At 42.3% G+C, this 20,793-nt stretch overlaps 1 protein-coding gene across 1 annotated transcript in view; it reads left to right on the forward strand.

Annotated features, from left to right (window-relative positions):
• Positions 1-14,860: 14,860 nt before the first annotated feature.
• LOC121856161 overlaps positions 14,861-20,793 on the forward strand; it is a 62,593-nt gene continuing 56,660 nt past the window's right edge. The window contains exon 1 of the mRNA XM_042351480.1: positions 14,861-15,135. The gene's annotated coding sequence lies outside the window, so the exon portion shown is untranslated. The remainder of the gene's footprint in view (positions 15,136-20,793) is intronic.

Consider the following 20,793-nt stretch of genomic DNA (forward strand, 5'->3'; position numbering starts at 1 on the left):
TGGTAGTGGTGGAGACTGAGTTACTGGTACTTATGGGTAGGGCAAAGGACAGTCACATGTAAACAATGAAACTAAGGAAACAAAAAACAAAGGTAGGATGTAAACAAAACAAGGTTAGGTCAAGGTAAGGTAAGATAACAAGGTAAGGTAACAAGGTAAGGTAAGATAACAAGGTAGGTAAGGTGGTAAGGTAAGGTAACAAGGTAAGGTAAGATAACAAGGTAAGGTAAGATAACAAGGTAGGTGGTAAGGTAAGATAAACAAGGTAAGGTAAGATAAACAAGGTAAGGTGGTAAGGTAAGATAACAAGGTAAGGTAAGATAACAAGGTAGAAGATAAGGTAAGGTAAGGTAATAAGGTAAGATAAGGTAAGGTAGGTAGTAAGGTAAGATAACAAGGTAAGGTGGTAAGGCAAGATAAGGTAAGGTAAGATAATAAGGTAAGATAAGGTAAGGTATAAAAGGTAAGATAAGGTAGTAAGGTGGTAAGGTAAGATAAGGTAAGGTAAGGTGGTAAGGTAAGATAAGGTATGTATAACAAGGTAAGATAAGGTAAGGTAAGGTAGTAAGGTAAGATAACAAGGTAAGGTAAGATAACAAGGTAAGGTAAGATAACAAGGTAAGGTAAGGTGGTAAGGTAGTAACAAGGTAAGGTAAGGTGGTAAGGTAAGGTAAGATAACAAGGTAAGGTAAGATAACAAGGTAAGGTAAGATAACAAGGTAAGGTGGTAAGGTAAGGTAACAAGGTAAGGTAAGGTAAGGTAAGGTAAAGAAACAAGGTAAGGTAAGATAACAAGGTAAGGTAAGATAACAAGGTAAGGTAAGATAACAAGGTAAGGTAAGGTGGTAAGGTAAGGTAACAAGGTAAGGTAAGATAACAAGGTAAGGTAATACAAGGTAAGATGTAAGGTAAGATAACAAGGGTAACAAGGTAACAGAAAGATAAGATTGGTAAGGTAAGATAACAAGCAAGGTAAGATAACAAGGTAAGGAAGATAACAAAGAGTAGATAACAAGTAAGGTAGATAACAAGGTAAGTTAAGATAACAAGGTGGGCACAGTGCCAGAGAGTGGCGAGGACCTTGACGGAGGCAGGGAGGCAGAGGCGGGAGTGATGGGGGGGTGTGTTGGGGTGAGGAGGTGTTGGGAGGAGGATGAAGGAGGTGTTAGGTGGAGGGTGTTGGGGGGGAGGGGGGGTGTTGGGGAGGGTGTTGGGGGGGGGTGTTGGGGGAGGGGTGTTGGGGGGGAGGGGTGTTGGGGGGGAGGGGGGTGTTGGGGGAGGTGTTGGGGGGAGGGGGTGTTGGGGGGTGAGGGTGAGGGAGGTGTTAGGAGGAGGGTGAGGGAGAATTGGCAGGTGTGAGGAGGGAGGGAGAGAGGTAGAGTGAGGGAAGAGGTGTGAAAAGAGGGGGAGGTGAGGAGTCAAGGAAGAGGGAGGGAGAGACAAAGGAAGAAGGAATTACGAGGAGAAAGAAGAAAGAACTGTCAAGGGACGGAGGAAGAAGGAGGAGGAGGAGGAGGAGGAGGAGGAGGAAAGGTGTCAAGGGAAGGGAAGAGGATTTCAGGAGGAGGAACGAGAGAGAAAGTAAGGACTCGCTCTGGGGGAGTAGGAGGGTAGATGAGGAGGAGGCAGGGCAGGTGAGGAGGAGGGCAGATGAGGAGCGGGCAGGTGAGGAGGAGGAGGGGGGGCAGGTGAGGAGGAGGGGGCAGGTGAGGGAGGGAGGGCAGGTGAGGGAGGAGATGGGTGAGAAGGAGGGGGCAGGTGAGGAGGAGGGCAGGTGGAGGAGGAGGGGCAGGTGAGGAGGAGGGGCAGGTGAGGGAGGAGGGGCAGGTGGGAGGAGTGGGTGAGAAGGAGGGGCAGGTGAGGAGGAGGAGGAGTGGGTGGGGAAGGAGGGGCAGGTGAGGAGGAGGGGGGCAGGTGAGAGGGAGGGGTGGTAAGTACCTCACCTGTTTACACAATAAGTCAGGCACTTTCCTCTCTCCTATAACACAGGCCCACCTGGCGACCAGCTGATCGTCGAATCCTCCCTGAGTCATGACTAACCCTTGAGTACCATGACTTAACCCCTGAGTACCATGACAACACCCTGAGTACGATGACAACCCTTGAGTACCATGACAACCCTTGAGTACCATGAATTAACCTGGGAGACGTGACCTTGCTTGGTACGATGACTTAACCCTGAGTACGATGATCAACCCCTGAGTACGATGAAACCCCATGAGTACGACGACAACCCTTGAGTACGACGACTTAACCCCTTGAGTACGATGACTTAACCCCCTGAGTACGATGAATTAACCCCCGAGTACGATGACTTAACCCCTTGAGTACGATGACTTAACCCCTTGAGTACGATGACTTAACCCCATTCGAAATTCTACTTCCTTGGTATATCCAGTACTTCCCAGGATTAGGTCTCTGTGGTACTTCCTTGGGGTACTAACTAATGGCACTGGCCAGGTCCACCAATGTAATACCGGTCCTTGTATTGGCACTTCCTATGAATGCGCTTTAGCGACACTTCCCTTGGACTTTCGATACAATGATAGTACTTTCCTTGGTTAGTACTTTCCAGACTACGTGACGTATACTGACAGTGCCATGGCATCCGACCCATGAGGCACTTACCCACACCCGACACTTACCCACACCTGACACTTACCCACACCCGACACTTACCCACGCCTGACACTTACCCACACCTGACACTTACCCTTACACACTGACACTTACCCCACGAGGCCAACTAACTGCTGGTCGACGGGTGAGGGGGTCCTGAAGTCTCTACAACATGGCCCTAAATGCCCCTCTGTATTTCCTGGCCTCCCTAACGTCAACATATACCACTTGCCCTTAATATGGCCCTAATCATGGCCCTTAACCCGGGATCTATTCATATGGCCCTTACTAAACCTTCAAGTGGCCATACTCTTAATTTTAAGGCCATAAATTATCCCTCATGGCCCTCCGTATATGGCCCCTGACACGACCATAATCCAGGGCCCTCTTCCTTTCACCCCTTAATGCGTATCCTTATGGTCCAACATGGTCCAACATGGTCCAACATGGCCCTCGTGTACTGAGTGTCTGTCTGGCTGTCCTTTCACCTCCTAATATAGTGGCCATCAGGACTTGTACGTCACCCAGTGTGTGCTTAGGGCGTGGCTGTGGTTGGTGATAGTGATGGTGGTAGTTGTGGTGGTGGTGGTGGTGGTTGTTGTGGTAGTGGTGGTGGTTGTTGTGGTGGTAGTGGTGGTGGTTGTGGTGGTAGTGGTGGTGGTTGTGGTGGTAGTGGTGGTGGTTGTTGTGGTAGTGGTGGTGATAGTGGTGTCAGTAAGGGGTGGTGGTGGTGGTGGTGTTGGTAGTGGTGATAATGATAACCAAAACGAGAGAGAGAGTTATACAGAGCGTCCTGTTACCACTAACTTTCTCCTTGTTATCTCTCTCTCTCTCTCTCTCTCTCTCTCTCTCTCTCTCTCTCTCTCTCTCTCTCTCCTAGTCATTACCACACCTGTTCTTTTCATTGTTCTACCTGTAACTTTCTCTGTTATTCTTCTTACACTAATTAATTAATGGACCACTTACTGTAACACCTTTAATTCTTCTATTTCCTCTAATTATATTGTGTGTTTTTTATGTGAATGTTTTTGTGAATGTTTTTTTTTTGTAAATGTTTTTGTTAATGTGTTTGGTGTTTTTTGGCGATTTTTATTTTTTATTTATTTTTTGTGAATGTTTTTAGTGAATGTTTTTGTGAATGTATTTTTTTCGTGAATGATTTGTGAGAATGTTTTTTGTGAATGTTTTTTGTTAATGTGTTTGGTGTTTTGTTAATGTTTTTGTGAATGTTTTTGTTTTGTGAATGTTTTTTTGGCTAATTTCATTGTTTTTGTGAATGTTTTTTCAGTGGAACTTTTATCATCAGTGGGATGGGTGTTCACATCTAACGGACCCTCTATATAACGCACTTCCATCTCTATTGTTACGAGTTGGGGATTTAGAATATAGTTAAAAGTCTACCCAGATCCCAACAGGTAACAACAAAATATTCAGCATTCTATAATTTATCCTTAACCAAACTTAACCTAAACATTAACAGTATATACATATTTATCCAACATACAACAATTATGAAGCAAGTGGACGCGGGAGGCAATATAAGATTACAAATACTTAAGTGCGGAGCTGATATGGCTGACGAGTAAGGCTGAGTATTGTAGAAGACGGTAGGTAGTCACTGTGCCGTAGGTTTCCAGGATAGGTGATCCTGTGGTCACTTCCCAGAGTGAAGTGAACTCTCATCGAACTGGAGCTGATGAGGAAGACTTTGAGGAGGTGACGCAACAACCAGGATATGGAGAAGGGAAACCCCGGAGTGGTAACTAAGAGTAGTCATAATCGGGTTTCGTCCCTAGATGGCGTGGTTCGTGGTGCTGGGTAGGTAGATAATGACAATAGATGGCGTGGTTCGTAGTGCTGGGTAGGTAGATCATGACAATTGATGGCGTGGTTCGTAACACTATATAGTCCGTTAAATAGAGGTATCACTTACAAAATAACACTCACCTGCGTTACCCATAAGACAGGTAATTACACCACTTAATTAGACGCCATAAATCGACAAGAAAATGATTCAGTATCGCTTACCTCGTCCTAGCCCGTTCACCTGTTACGCGGTCTCTGTTTACTGTTGCGCTGTTTCTGTTGGGTAAGATTGCAACAGTAAATATTTTGTTCAATGAAGTGAAAATTATCATCACTATGCTTTAGAAAAGATAATATTAAGTGTATGCTATTTTATGCTCTCTCTCTCTCTCTCTCTCTCTCTCTCTCTCTCGTTGTTTCCAGTTAATAAAATAATATCCGTTTCTTCCTTATTAGAACTCCTTCATTAGCTGTATTTCCCGAGGACTTGAGACTCTCGCTTGACTTCTTAAAAACATAACTAAAAACACTCGCTTGACATCCTCAGAAGTTAAGAAACACGCTTGAGTTCCTGACAGCTAAAGACACTCACTTGACTCCTGAAAACACTCGCTTGACTCCTTGAAAACACTTGTTAAATTACTGGAATTTTTTTTTATTTCCTCATAACACAAGACACTCGTTTGATTACTTGAGTTTTTAATCATTTCTGTAGACTCTCATTTGACTACCCCAGTACACAAGATACTCGCTTGATTAATTGAGTTTTTACTAATTTCTGTAAACTCTTATTTGATTACCCCGGGACACAAGACACTCGTTTGATTCCTTGAGTTTTTAATCATTTCTGTAAACTCTCATTTGACTACCCAGAACAAAAGACACTCGCTTGACTCCCTCAAAACAAAAACTTTCGCTTGACTTGAGCACACTTGCTGCTGGCAATTTTCCTCCATTGGATTCAGTCATTGGGGATTTCCAGACTGTTGCTTCACCTTATAAGTAATGGACGTATCAAGACATGACACTTATAACACGGTGGGTGGGTGGGTGGTTTTTTTTGGGTGGTGAGGTGGGTAGGGTGGGTGGGTGGGTGGGTGGGAGCGACACACCTGAGCCCACACTCCACCACACTCACGCTCAATTAACTTTATCATGAAGTTTTGGCGGGAAATTTTAACACCATTTGGCGGGAAATTTTAACACCATTTGGCGGAAACTTGGTGCTAGACGTAAAGAGGTGATGACGATATGATACCGATCGTCGCTTTCACCGATGCCGATTTACTGGATAGAAATTGGCGGAAAAAATTATTAAAAAGAATTGCCGATTTTCTGGGGCAATTTTTTTTCCTGAAATTAACCCAATTTATTTTGAAGTTATGATTTTATTATTAAAGAATATTTCATTTACCTCTGCATTGCCAATTATTAATGGGATTTATTCATATGGGTTTAAACTACATATAATACGCTTAAATTAGGGGGAAATTGATGCAATAAGCTTAAATTTGGGGGTAAAACAGAAGTAATAAGCATAAATTTGGGGGAAAACAGAAGTAATAAGCTTAAATTTGGAGCAAAATAGTAATAATCTTAAATTTGGATAAAAACACGTGTAATACGCTTAAATATAGAGAAAAACAGATGCAATAAGCTTAAATATGGGGGAAAAACAGATGTAATACGCCAAATTTACCTTCACGCGTCCAGACACTGTGAGACTCTACCTAACAGAGACTTTACACAGGTGAGTTCGACAACGTAAACACCGTATAGTTACTCAATGTTGCCAAACCTTGCATGATTATTGCTATTTTGACCCAGAAACATTGAACAGTAGTGATGTCAGATGCTAGTGATAATAGATACTGCTAGTGATAATAGATAGATGTTGTTGCTGATAATAGATTGATATTGCTAGCGATAACATATACTGAAGTGGGGGGGGGGAGGGGGTGTGGTGTGTGTGTGTGTGTGTCCAGGTTATAACAAGCCTGGCGAAAGTTCACCAGGCGATGTTGAACGCTTGTATTGGTGCTGTTTTCAATGGATAAATACCTTTGAAATTGATCTTACGCAGGAGGTGTTATATTTGATGAACTATTACCTTTAAGTGTGTTACAAATGCCCCTCGTGTGTTACAAATGCCCCTCGTGTGTTACAAATGCCCCTCGTGTGTTACAAATGCCCCTCGTGTGTTACAAATACCCATCGTGTGTTACAAATGCCCCCTCGTGTGTTACAAATACCCATCGTGTGTTACAAATGCCCCTCGTGTGTTACAAATACCCATCGTGTGTTACTGTTATTGTCGATACCAAGTGGGCATTAATGGCGGCCAAATTACAGACAATACAGAGCCATTACAGTTGTCACCGGGTCAGAAGCCACTAATTACCTTCTGTATTGTGCCTTACCTGTACCTACCTGCCCTTCACGCCCACCCACCCACCCAGTGACCCCATCATTCCCTTCATCTTCTCATCCTCTCAGACCCCTTCACCACCCAGGTATGAAGGCCGGGCAGGTGAAGACGAAGGTAATTACCGAGTGAATGACTACCTGTGACAAGGAAGGGGGAAGGAAGAGCACACACACTAATTGGTAACACCGGAAGCAGGTAACTTAAGTACAGCGGAAGCAGAAAGGACGTGTTTGAGCGATACAATGTGAGATAATAATGATGAAAATTAATAATAATAACAATAAAAAAAGAAATACAATAATAATAATAATAATAATAATAATAATAATAATAATAATAAAACAAACAACAATAATAATAAACAATAATAACAACAACAACAACAACAACAACAATAATACCAAACAACAACAACCGTCAACAACAACAACAACAACAACAACAACAATACCATAACCTTACACTACAACCTATAACCTCACCTATTAACAGAAGGTAATTAAGCCAGCCAGCCCCCCCCTCCCCCTCTCTACGTCACACCTACAGTACTATACTCTCTATGGTAATTAGACAAGACGTAACTACTGAACACCCTTTGAGATCTTGTTACGAGATTTCTAAGGACAGAATTATTTGGCGAGTATTTTGTTGCCACACCTCTGAGACAGTCATACGGACAGACGGACGGGTGGACGGGTGGACGGGTGGGTGGATAGATGAATAGACAGAAAGACGGTAATCACACAATTCTAGAAAATGAAAACATACAAGGAGAACAGACAGACAGACAGACAGAGACAGACAGACGCATCGACACTATCCCTCCTCGGTAAATACTGACTTGGTAAACCCCGGAAAAAAAAAAAAGATCTGATTGAATTATTTACTGAGGGAGAGAGGTGAGGGAGAGAGGTGGAGGGGAGAGGTGAGGGGGAGAGGGAGGGGAGGTGGGAGAGGGGGGAGGTGAGGGAGAGAGGTGAGGGAGAGAGGTGAGGGGGAGAGGTGAGGGAGAGAGGCGAGGGAGAGAGGTGAGGGTGAAGGGGGATTGAGGGAGAGTTGAGGGGAGATGAAGGGGGGGTTAAGGGGAGATGAAAGGGTTAAGGGAGGGTTTTAGGGAGAGTTAAGGGAGAAGCAACAGGAGGAATTTTCACAGGTAACTAAATAAAACCCACAGTCTATAGACACGCGCCTGAGAAGTCCATTAAAACACACACAGTCTCATTTCCTTCTGTAATTGGCGAGGGTTGTGACAAAAACCAAACAACAACACTATAACGCCAAATCATCATAGCCAATTCAGCCACAAACTGCCGGCAATTAACAAAAAAAATATATAAAAAAAACAATCCCGGGAACTTGTGGATAGTTCTTGCCCCCTTAACGACCCCGCTACCAAGACCACCATTAGCTGAGGGGTCACGAGAGGTCAGAGTTTAATTGGCATCTTCATATCCAGAACACCTGAACTAACTAGTTAATGACGACTGTGAAATGAAGTTACCTAATCTGCCGAGTGAGACAGTTGTGTTCTCTCTAACCTAACCTAATCTAACCTAACCTAACCTAATCTAATCTAACCTAACCTAATCTAATCTAACCTAACCTAACGTAACCTCAACCTAACCTAACCTAATCTAATCTAACCTAACCTAACCTAATCTTATCTAACCTAACCTAACCTAACCTAACCTAACCTTAAGTGGCATTTAACACACAGGAGCGAATGGAATCATCTTATTATAACAGCTGGAGGAAATAAACTGAATGTCCCAAACTGGATAAGCTTAACGATACGCTTAAATATGGTGGTTTGGGGTAAAATCTTGCATGTGGTGGCTGGAGGATAAAAGCTTGAATGTTGTGGTTTATGACTTAAGGTGAAAGCTTGAGTGTGGCGGCTTAGGGTGAAAACTGGGTGTAGTGACTAAAAAAAATAAGCTTGAATGCCTTGGCTGAAGGTAAAATGCTCTAATCTGGTGAAAGCTTGAGCTTGGGGTGGGTAATGTGAACCCAATAGCTCCCTGGATGTTATGACCCTGAAGCAGACGTTACCTGGTTTGGACTATGATGGTGGTCGAGGTATTATAGTTGTCTGATGCTCTCCCTTTAACCACACCTAACCTGACCTAACCTGACCTGACCAAACCTAACTTAACCTAACCTCACCCTTACCTGACCTGACCTAACCTAACTTAACCTAACCTCACCCTTACCAGACCTGACCTGACCAAACCTAACTTAACTTAACCTAACCTCACCCTTACCTTACCTTACCTGACCTGACCTGACCTGACCAAACACTATAAGGTACTGGTGCCAGGGGATCAATAATATGACCTTCAGTATCCCTTTAACACACAATTCATATCTACCTTCTGCAGGAGTTTTTCCCGCCTCCCGTCCCCAGTCTTCAGTCTTTTGTTATTATCCCTGCGTGGTGGCCTTAAATCCCCTTCTGCAGCACCTCTAGGGGGGGGGTCTGGGGGCCTCCTGCTGGGGTTGTTGTGGCGTCCGATAGAGCGAGTGTTTCGTCAGGAGGTTCTTGGGTTTGTGATCTCACGTACACCTTCCCTTTAAGAAGCCGCATAGAGGATTGTGTCGGGGGTGTTTACTATTGTGAGTTTCCTTCAATCGAATGTAAACAAACACAGGGTTACCACACTGCACACAACCTGACGAGCCCCTGTAAACGCACAAGTGAAAACGACAATACTGTACCGGGTCTTGTGTTTTTGTCGACATCTGTATAGCGTAGATAACTAAGAAGAGGTCCCTTGAAATATAACATCCCTCATACGTAAAACAACATCCACCAGCTAAGTCAGAATAGGTACTCTCACTGGACTGACTTAATGGAGGTAAATACAGGTCATCTTACACATAACATAAGATACTGTAAAGAGCTAACTACTTCGCCATAGCCAAATTATATATTTTTCTACATAATGAATGACTCTAGTCGTGCATATAGCTGCTGACGGAATTATAGTACTTTAAATAAACTTCGCTAAATATGTCATACGGTTTTATTAAGTGGAATTAGTCGATTATAAATGATATAAGATAAATTTTATTCCTTCAGTTTGTAAGTGAGTGAGTCAGGTGAGTGAGTGAGAGAGACAGGCGAGTGAGAGAGACAGGCGAGTGAGAGAGACAGGCGAGTGAGTGAGTCAGGTGAGCGAGTTAGGGAAGTCAGTGAGGCAGGTGAGTGAGTGAGTCAGGTAAGTGAGTGAGTCAGGTGAGCGAGTTAGTCAGGGAAGACAGTGAGTCAGGTGAGTGCCTCGTAGTTTCCAGACCATTAGTTATAATTATCTTCTGGGTGTTTCTCTTGAGTAGTGTAGCGTACGGGTTTTCCTCGGTTTTGTCTGTCTGTCTGTCTGTCTGTCCATCCGTTCATCCATCTGTGCATTCATTTGTCCGTCCGTCCGTCCGTTCATCTGTCCGTCCGTCCGTTCATCATTGGATTTTCTCACACAAATACTCGAATAAACAAACATTTTACACACACACACACACACACACACACACACACACACACACACACACACACCAACAGCTTAAACTAAACACAACTTCAACCACACCCCTTGTAACACACGGACACAGACAAGAGGAAACAAAGGTCTCTCTCTCTCTCTCTCTCTCTCTCAAGGAATAGGTGAGGGAGGTGGTCTGGGAGGTACCTGGAGGAGGAGGAGGAGGAGGGGATCAACGACCTGGCCTGGGCTGGTGGGTGTGCGTGTTTCACGGGCCGCTTGGTCCTGGTGACCGGGTAGTGGGCGGTGCAGGTCGCTCTAGGGGCCTGCCAGCCTGCTTCACTTAACCTGCTCTACCAGCTTTATGTAGACTTGTGTGTCTATTTCTGACCGGGTTTATAGTCCCTTGATGTATGTGTGTTATTAAACCATCATCCTAATTACAGTTAAACCATCATCCTCAAGAATTAAACCATCATCCTCAAGAGTTAAGCCATCATTTTCAAGAGTTAAACCACCATCAAATCATCAGAAGAGTTAAACCATCAAAAGCGTTAAACCATCATCCTCAAGAGTTAAACCATCTTCCACCAGGGTTAAACCATCATCCTCAAGAGTTGAACCACCATCCTCAAGAGTTAAACCACCATTCTCTAAGAGTTAAACCACCATCCTCAAGAGCTAAACCACCATCCTCAAGAGTTAAACCATCATTCTCTAAGAATTAAACCATCATTCTCTAAGAATTAAACCATCATTCTCTAAGAATTAAACCATCATTCCCTGAGAGTTAAAACCATCTTCCTCAAGAGTTAAACCATCATCCTCAACAGTTAAACCACCATCCTCAAGAGTTAAACCATCCTCAAGAGTTAAACCATCATCCTCTAAGAGTTAAACCACCATCCTCAAGAGTTAAACCATCACCCTCTAAGAGTTAAACCACAATCCTCAAGAGTTAAACCATCATCCTCTAAGAGTTAAACCACCATCCTCAAGAGTTAAACCACCATCCTCAAGAGTTAAACCACCATCCTCAAGAGTTAAACCACCATCCTCAAGAGTTAAACCACCATCCTCAAAAGTTAAACCATCATCCTCTAAGAGTTAAACCATCATGCTCAAGGGGTTAGTTGTGTATTAGCATCATCCTGCATCATTTATGTTATGTACTTGTTTCTATTGTTGTTTTAGGAATTAGTCAAATTAAGTCGAGAGTTATTATGAAATCACTGTAACCTGTAACTGGTGACTGTTTCTATACCTGTATTGTTGTTATTGGTGGTTACTATGAGAGGTGGTCACTAAAACGAGGTAGTCACTAAGAGAGTCAGTCACTAAAACAAGGTGGTTATTGGTCACTAAGAGAGGTGGTCGCTGGTCACTACAAAGAGGTGGTCACTAAAACGAGTTGGACACTGGTCACTACAAAGAGGTGGTCACTAAAACGAGATGGAAACTGGTCACTACAAAGAGGTGGTCACTAAAACGAGTTGGACACTGGTCACTACAAAGAGGTGGTCACTAAAACGAGTTGGACACTGGTCACTACAAAGAGGTGGTCACTAAAACGAGATGGACACTGGTCACTACAAAGAGGTGGTCACTAAAACGAGGTAGTCACTAAGAGAGTCAGTCACTAAAACAAGGTGGTTATTGGTCACTAAGAGAGGTGGTCGCTGGTCACTACAAAGAGGTGGTCACTAAAACGAGTTGGACACTGGTCACTACAAAGAGGTGGTCACTAAAACGAGTTGAACACTGGTCACTACAAAGAGGTGGTCACTAAAACGAGTTGAACACTGGTCACTACAAAGAGGTGGTCACTAAACAAGATGAACAACTGGTCACTACAAAGAGGTGGTCACTAAAACGAGTTGGACACTGGTCACTACAAAGAGGTGGTCACTAAAACGAGTTGAACACTGGTCACTACAAAGAGGTGGTCACTAAAACGAGTTGAACAGTATACAAAGGTGACCACTAGTACCAGTTTTTGTCAGGGTCGGACGGTCACACAAGCCTTAAGGAGCAGCAGCCAACCCGGGCCGGTGAGCGCTCGCCAGGTGAACCCGGGAGACAATTACCTGTACTAACGGGGGGTAGGGGGGCGAGCACGTGCATACACAGGCCTTCACCTCCCACCTGCCACACACTGAAATGCCACCTCCTCCTTCCTCCTTCTACTCCTGTTGTTCCTCCTTCCTCCTCCTGTTGCCCCCCTCTCCTTCTTCCCTCCTCTGTTGTCTCCTCCTCCTCTTATTGTCCCCTCTCCCCCCCTCCTTCCCTCCTCCCCGTTATCCCCCTTCTCCCCTCCTCCCTGTGATCCCCTTCTCTTCCTGTTGTGTCCCCTTTCCTTCCTTCCTTCTCCAGTTGTCCTCCTCCTCCTGTTGCCCCCCCTCTCCTTCCTCCTCCTCCTGTTGTCCCCTCCTCCTCATTGTGTCCCCCTTCCTCTCCTGGTGTTCCCTCAACTTCCCTCCCTCCTCTGTGTCCCTCCCCCTCCTTCTTCCTCCTCTTGTTGTCCCCCTATCCCCCCTCCTTCCTACTCCTGTTGCCCCTCCTGTTGCCCCCACCTCCCTTTCCTCTTATTTGTCCCCTTCTTCTCTTGTTGTCCCCCTTCTCTTCCTGTTGCACCCCCTTCTCCCTCTTCCCCTGTTCCCCTCCTCCTCCTCCTCCTGTAGTCCCCTCCTTCCTCCTGTTGTTCCCTTCCTCCTCCTGCCCCCTCCTCCTACACCCCTTCCTCCTGTCCCTTTTGTTATTCTTCCTCTTCGTTCTACACAAAACTAAAATAAAATAATTAAAAATGGCCGCCAATGGAAGTTTTAACCATCAATATCAACAAACTTTTAAAGCTTCATTTCTACTCACTTAAAAAGATACATTTGATCAAGAAAAATCAAACAATTCGACCCACAAAAACAAACAAAACGTCAAAATCTAACTTCAAATCCAAAATAGCCGCCAGTCGGATCTTTTAATCTCAGCATCACCAAAATCAACAAAGTAGTTATTATAAGGTTCACCAATACCTAACTCTAAGGTCAATTTACTGAATCACCATCAAACGATTTGGTCTGGAAGGGAAGGGGGGGGAGGGATATACAGTAAATGCAAATATGAATTCAAGATGGCAGGCAATTGGTGTATCAACCCGAGCTCAAGGTTAAACTACATCCAGAACAAGTCAAGAGGATGTTGGAACTGGATAGCACATACGAGGTGATGTCGAATGGTAACAGATGGATGATGCAGTAGGTAGGATAAACAATAACACATAATTATCGACCCAAATGATGTAGTAAATATATACAGAGAAGGGAAGGATAAGAGTAGGAATGAGAGGAGAAGGATGTAGAGGAGGATAAGGCAGTGTGTCTAGGAGAGAAGTGAGGGTGAGGTGAGGAAAACTCTCTCTCTCTCTCTCTCTCTCTCTCTCTCTCTCTCTCTCTCACACACACACACACTTCCAGCTAACTTAAGTGGGATAAAATAAGTGACAGGACAACGAACAGATACAGACAGATGGACGGGGCCCAGACAGGTGTTTCAGAACGTCTTGTGAATAAATGATTTAATATAACATGGTAGGTGTAATGATAAATGAGAAACGTTTGACATTCTCTCAGTAAACATGAGAAGAATACCTAACCTAACCTAACCTAACCTAACCTAAACCTAACCTAACCTAAACCTAACCTAACCTAAACCTAAACCTAAACCTAACCTAACTACCTGGGTCCAGCATCACAAAACAAAGATTCATAAGACACATCTTCCTCGTAGTTAAAGATGAATAAACACTCAAAAAAAAGTACCTTCACGATTTTGTATTCGACAATATGACACAACGGACGAAGGATATTGACAACCCTACCGAGACAACAGGAGTCACAGTGTTCATTGTGGAATTCATCGATCACCCCGAGTACAGATACTTATTGGTAATGTGTTCAAATGCATAAAAATATTTCACTTACACAAACCTAAAAAAAAAATATCACTACATATTTCTCAGATGGAAATATAACGAATAACAACACGGAGGAGGGAAGAAAGGGAAGTCAAAAGAAAGAAGAGGATAGAAGAATGAAGTAAAGAATAAAATGAAGAAAATCGAACAGACAAGAACGTAAGAAAGTCATAAGAGAATACAGGACACACAAACAAAATAGAAGAGAAGATAAGAATAAAATGAGAGATAAGAGAAGAAGAAGAATTACAAGAGAAGACAAAACACAAATCAGAAATCAAAAGAATCAAAACAAATGAAGAGTAACAAGACAAAGGGCAAAAAGGAAAGTCACAATAATCAAAACAAAACGATAACTAAGACAATGAAAAATCGAGAATCAAAACAAAAACGATAATCAAAACAAAACAATATCCTTCAGTAACGTAAAGAGAACAAGCAGTAGAAGAAAAACGAAGACAAAAGTGGTAACTACTTCTACGCCTGGCAGCACGGGGGTAGCGGTGGCAACTTTATCCAACTAAGTACGACGACTGACAAACTTGGGAGGAGGGAGTTCACTCAGTTACTCAGTCTCAGTGTCTTGTCGGACGGGCTAGTGAGAGGGTCTATCTATACCACTTTTCCCAATATTCCTCCCCTTATTTCTGTGTTTATCCAAGACGATCAATTTAACCCATCCCCTCATAATATCCCCCCCATCTTTGGAATATACGTATATATAATCCATAAGTGCATACGAGGATAATATAAAAGTGAACGTGACTGCAGTTTTATCAGGATTTAAAGTGTATCAACAACACAAGATGTATATAAAATGATCCAACCGAGTTACTGTAAGTGGCAACATTATTTTTTGGGGGGCATTTATATATTTTTTAAGCTTAAATTTAATATGGGTTACTAAGTGTTTAATGTTTACGTAAGATCCTTGGAACTGACCTTGTATTCCAGTCTTGCAAGTAAGTGTGTCTGTGTCTGTCCCCTGCCGCTTGCAACCAGTGTTATTGCACCCGTTGATATTGCAATGCTCCGCTGACTTAATATTTATTTGTCATTTATTTTCGCTAATATCCTGTTATATGTAATAATTTGCTACTTGTGTTATGGTGTTAAATAATCCGTCTGTATGTCTTTGCTCTACTTAAATGATTCCTAGTGTGTGTGTAGGTCCGTGTTGTGTTGCACTCTCCTTGTTGCACACTTATTTCACTTTCCGTATTGCACTCTTTCTTAATGCACTCGCTTTCACTTATTGCAATGCGTCCTTATTACTCTCTCTCTCTCTCTCTCTCTCTCATTACATTCTTCAATTTATTACACACTCAGTTCACTCGCGTTTCTCAGCTCACCCGTGTATGTTAATCTCTCAACTTTCGTTTCTCAGTTCAATCGTGTATATTGTCACAGCTCACTCGTGTATATTACTGTATCTTAACTCACTCTCGTTTCTCAGTTAACTCGTGTATATTAATGTGTCTCAGCTCACTCGCATCTCTCAGCTCACTCGCTTTTCTCAGCTCACTCGCATCTCTCAGCTCACTCGCAACTCTCAGCTCACTCGCATCTCTCAGCTCACTCGCAACTCTCAGCTCACTCGCATTTCTCAGCTCACCCTGTATCTCAATGTTATAAGTTCAGTTTCTTTTTTCTCCTTGAGGTGAGCCAGTGACTTGGCTTTCCAGGACGTGTTTGCTTCCTATCAGTGTGTGTGTGTGTGTGTGTGTGTGTGTGTGTGTGTGTGTGTGTTACCGATTTTCTCTTTAAATACTGTAGTTTAATCTTTAGTTACCGAATACTGCCTCTTATTAAATACTTGACCTAACTTACCCTTAACCTAACTTAACCTAACCTATCTCAACCTAACATAACTTAACACTAACCTAACCTAACCAATCACAACCAAACCTAATCTAACCTAACCTAACCTAATCTAACTTAACCTAACCTATCACTAACCTAACCCAACCTAACCCAACCCAACCCAACCTAACCCAACCCAACCTAACCTAACCTAACCCCTTAACAAATACTACCATTAAATACATCTCTCTTATTTAATTCCAATTTAATCTCTCAATTGACCCCATTACACCTCAATTCCCTCCAATTAATTATTATGAGTTACTATTTACCGAACCAATTAAGTATATAAGTAATTTAAAATACTTACAAGACACTTATTGACACTACAGCGAAAGGAACTTAAATTTTGTGAAAGTATATGTTAAATTTCCGTAGATATTATGTAGCGTGTATGGTTAGGTTAGGTTTAGGTTAGGTTAGGTTAGGTTAGGTTAGGTTAGGTTTAGGTTAGGTTTAGGTTAGGGTTAGGTTAGGTTAGGTTTAGGTTAGGGTTAGGTTTAGGTTAGGTTTAGGTTTAGGTTTAGGTTTTAAGTGCATCTGTCATATATAGTCATTTTACTTCTATAATTCTCTGTTTAAAGATAGATAGATAAGTGAGTGTGTGTATGTGTAAGTGTCTTCATGTATGTGCGTATCTGTACGTGTCTATCTGTGTGTATGTTTAAGAAAGTGCGTGTTCATGTGTGTATGTATGTGCGTATCTGTACGTGTCTATCTGTGTGTATGTTTAAGAAAGTGCGTGTTCATGTGTGTATGTATGTGCGTATCTGTACGTGTCTATCTGTGTGTATGTTTAAGAAAGTGCGTGTTCATGTGTGTATGTATGTGCGTATCTGTACGTGTCTATCTGTGTGTATGTTTAAGAAAGTGCGTGTTCATGTGTGTATGTATGTGCGTATCTGTACGTGTCTATCTGTGTGTATGTTTAAGAAAGTGCGTGTTCATGTGTGTGTGTGTGTGTGTATGTGCGTATCTGTGTGAATGTGTGTATCCATGCGTGTGTTTAAATTAATAAGATCGAAACCATTTTACTTCAACAATCACACAACGAAGACAACAAACTCTCACTTTCACAAACACACACACACACACACACAAACACACACACACACAAACACACACACACAAACACACACACAAACAAACACACACACACACACACACAAACACACACACACACAAACACACACACACAAACACACACACAAACACACACAAACACACACAAACACACACACAAACACACACACAACACACACACAAACACACACATTACTATTAGGTAACCAGTACAGTAATTTAAAACATAATTGGAACGTTGATAACAATTAAGACACGATTACTGTAATTAGTAGAACAATCACAACTACGCTACTACTACTACGACGATTGTGATAATTATAATAACCTGGAAATATTGGTCACACTGTTACGTTTATTGTGGTGATGATGGTGTTGCCAGAATAGGTAGACATCCCCCCCCCAAGGCATTCTCAGTATTGCGCCACCACATGATAGAACACACTACAACACAATACGACACAACTTGATAGAACACAAAACACGACACGATTTGATAGAACACACTACAACACAATACGACACAACTTGATAGAACACAAAACACGACACGATTTGATAGAACACACTACAACACAATACGACACAACTTGATAGAACACATTACAACACAACACAACACAAAACGCTATAACTCCGGATAATATGGATGAAAAGTTGTGATTATTGAACACATTTGAGATATTATTATAGTACATCTATACACAAAGTTTGGTTAAAAATCGGTTGATATTTATACAAGTTATTGTGCTGACAAATATACGGACGGACGGACGGACGGACGAACAGCTGAAGCAACCTTGAGATACTGGTAACACTGTAGTGCTAATTGTAACTATTTTAACAATCTGGCTATGTTGGCTACACTGCTACTCTGATCTGGCTATGTTGGCTACACTGCTACTCTGATCTGGCTATGTTGGCTACACTGCTACTCTGATCTGGCTATGTTGGCTACACTGCTACTCTGATCTGGCTATGTTGGCTACACTGCTACTCTGATCTGGCTATGTTGGCTACACTGCTACTCTGATCTGGCTATGTTGGCTACACTGCTACTCTGATCTGGCTATGTTGGCTACACTGCTACTCTGATCTGGCTATGTTGGCTACACTGCTACTCTGATCTGGCTATGTTATTTTACTGTTGTGGTGATAATTCCGATAATCTATGATAATTATAACACACTGAAGATATAATCGACTGTTACTCTACTGTTGTGGTGATAATTCCGATAAGTAAAGATATAATCGACTCTAGTATACTCTTGTGGTGATAACTGGTGATAATTCAATAACCTTACACCACACTCTTGAACAATTATCACCAGACATCTTTATCTACTTGTGTGTCAACGACGAGAGAGAGAGAGTGTGTGTGTGTGTGTTAGAACAAGTAGAACAGCATCATGCGTCATAACCAGATCATGAACGAGGTTGTACAAGGGTGAACAAGAACAGTTAACACTCCATAAGCATATATTTGGGATCCTCTCGACCTCCTAACCCCTAACCCTACTTCCCTAACCTGCCTATCACCCTTAGCCTACTCCTTAACCTAGCAACACAGTCTAACCTAACCTGCCTAACCTACTTGAAACTTACCAACAACCTGCCTGATCTAGCAACCTGATCACAACCTAACCCAACTAACCTAACCCAGCCTTAACCTAACCTGCAACCTCTAGCAACACATCTGCCTTACCCTTAACTCTACTGCCTTAACTAACCCAGCCTTAACTAACTAAATCTCAACTAACTACTGTAACCTATCTAACCTTAACCTATTAGAATACAAGTCCCACGTAGCTGTGTGGGCGTAGCCATTCCTTTCAACTACAATCGCCTAAGATAGTCGCGTAACCTTAAAAATAATAGCGTGGTAGCCTATCCCTGAAGACTACAATAGCCTCGGTCTTTAGATGGTGGTCAGGTAGCCTAAAATAAAAAGTAGCCTCGCCCTGTATAAGCGTGGTAGCCCTAGCCCAAAATCATCAGGGGGACTCTCTCTCTCAAAAGGTGAATTCTTTATAACATGGGTAAGTTGCTTGTATGGTATTACGTTATCGTGGGTTCAGGAGCTGTGGTGGGCTGCCAGTCATCATGGGCTCTTTATATGATTAATGGGTTCGGATATCATGGGGTCTAAGTTATAATGGGTTCTTTACATTATACTGGGGGGGTCATGGGTTTAGCTACTATGAGGGCTCGGGTATTATAAGGAGATCGTAAGTCATGGGTTTAAGTAAGAACACTATAAGAATATCATAGGACATGGGTTCAGGTACTGTCATGGGTCATGGGTTTAGCTGCTATAAGAAAATCGTAGGTCATGGGTTCAGGTACTATGGAGATATCATAAATCATGGGTCTAGGTAAAGTGATGAAATCATGGGTCATGGGTTTAGCTCCTTTGGGGAAATCATAAATCATACAGTTCAGGTAAAAGTGATGAAACCGTGGGCCGTGGGTTCAGGTTACACACACGCGCTGGTTCTAGGTAGGGGCGGGGGCAGGTTAGGTGACGGGGAACTAGCAAGTCGATCCTAGTGAAGTATGAGTCAGCCACCTCCTGGAGGGTGGGAGGAGGAGAAGGGAGGAGGAAGAGGTTACAACAGTGATTCTTCCCTACCTCCCTCCCCTCATTCACCACAAGGATGGTGCAGGCGTGGAGGAGGGATCAATCTGCAGGTGATGTAAGGCTTCCTGTTGCCACGCCTGATAGACCAATGGGAAAATTGTCAAAGTCCAAGTAAATAATACCTATTTATCTATCTATCTATTTAGCAGTATCTATCAGTATCTATCTATCTATCTATTTATCTATTTTCTTACAGGGACACACACACACCATTCTGAAACCAGGAGATGTGATGGCCAAGAATTTATCCCTCAGAGATCTGCGGCCACTGGTCAAGGGAGGTCTCAGTTCATCACCTCACCACCTCTTCTACAACCTCACCAACCTAGCCTCACTAACTAACTCTACCTCTCCTCACCCTAACCTAATCTAACCTAACATATCCTAATTTAACCTTAAATCGTCCCAGGCCCAGGTAACATCAAGGTGTTTAAATCATCAGGTGAAATAATTAATTAACCTGTAGACAGTAAATTAAGACACACCCTCAAAAATATTTATAAAAAAATAAAAAAAATAAAAATTAATTCAATAATAATAAAAATAAATTCCATACTAATAAAAAAAATAAAATCAATAATAAGAAAAATTCAATAATAAAAAAATAATAAATTAATTCAATAATGTAGAATAAATTAAATTAAAAAAATACAAAAAATAAATTCAGTCTTAAAAAATAAATTATATACAAAATAAATTCAATAATAAAAATAAGTCACATCAACCCTGAGTCTATTAAGTCAAATTACGTAACACAAGTGTGAAATAATTAAGATGACTACATAATACTCAAACAGACATTCCTGTAGCGACGCAATACACGAGGTTAGGTTAGGTTAGGTTATGTTATGTTATGTTATGTTACTGAGTAGGAGGAAACACGCTGGAAGGTTGATGTACCGTATAG

This window comes from Homarus americanus, unplaced genomic scaffold, assembly GCF_018991925.1.
Source record: "Homarus americanus isolate GMGI-L3 unplaced genomic scaffold, GMGI_Hamer_2.0 scaffold48016, whole genome shotgun sequence".
NCBI lineage: Eukaryota > Metazoa > Arthropoda > Malacostraca > Decapoda > Nephropidae > Homarus > Homarus americanus.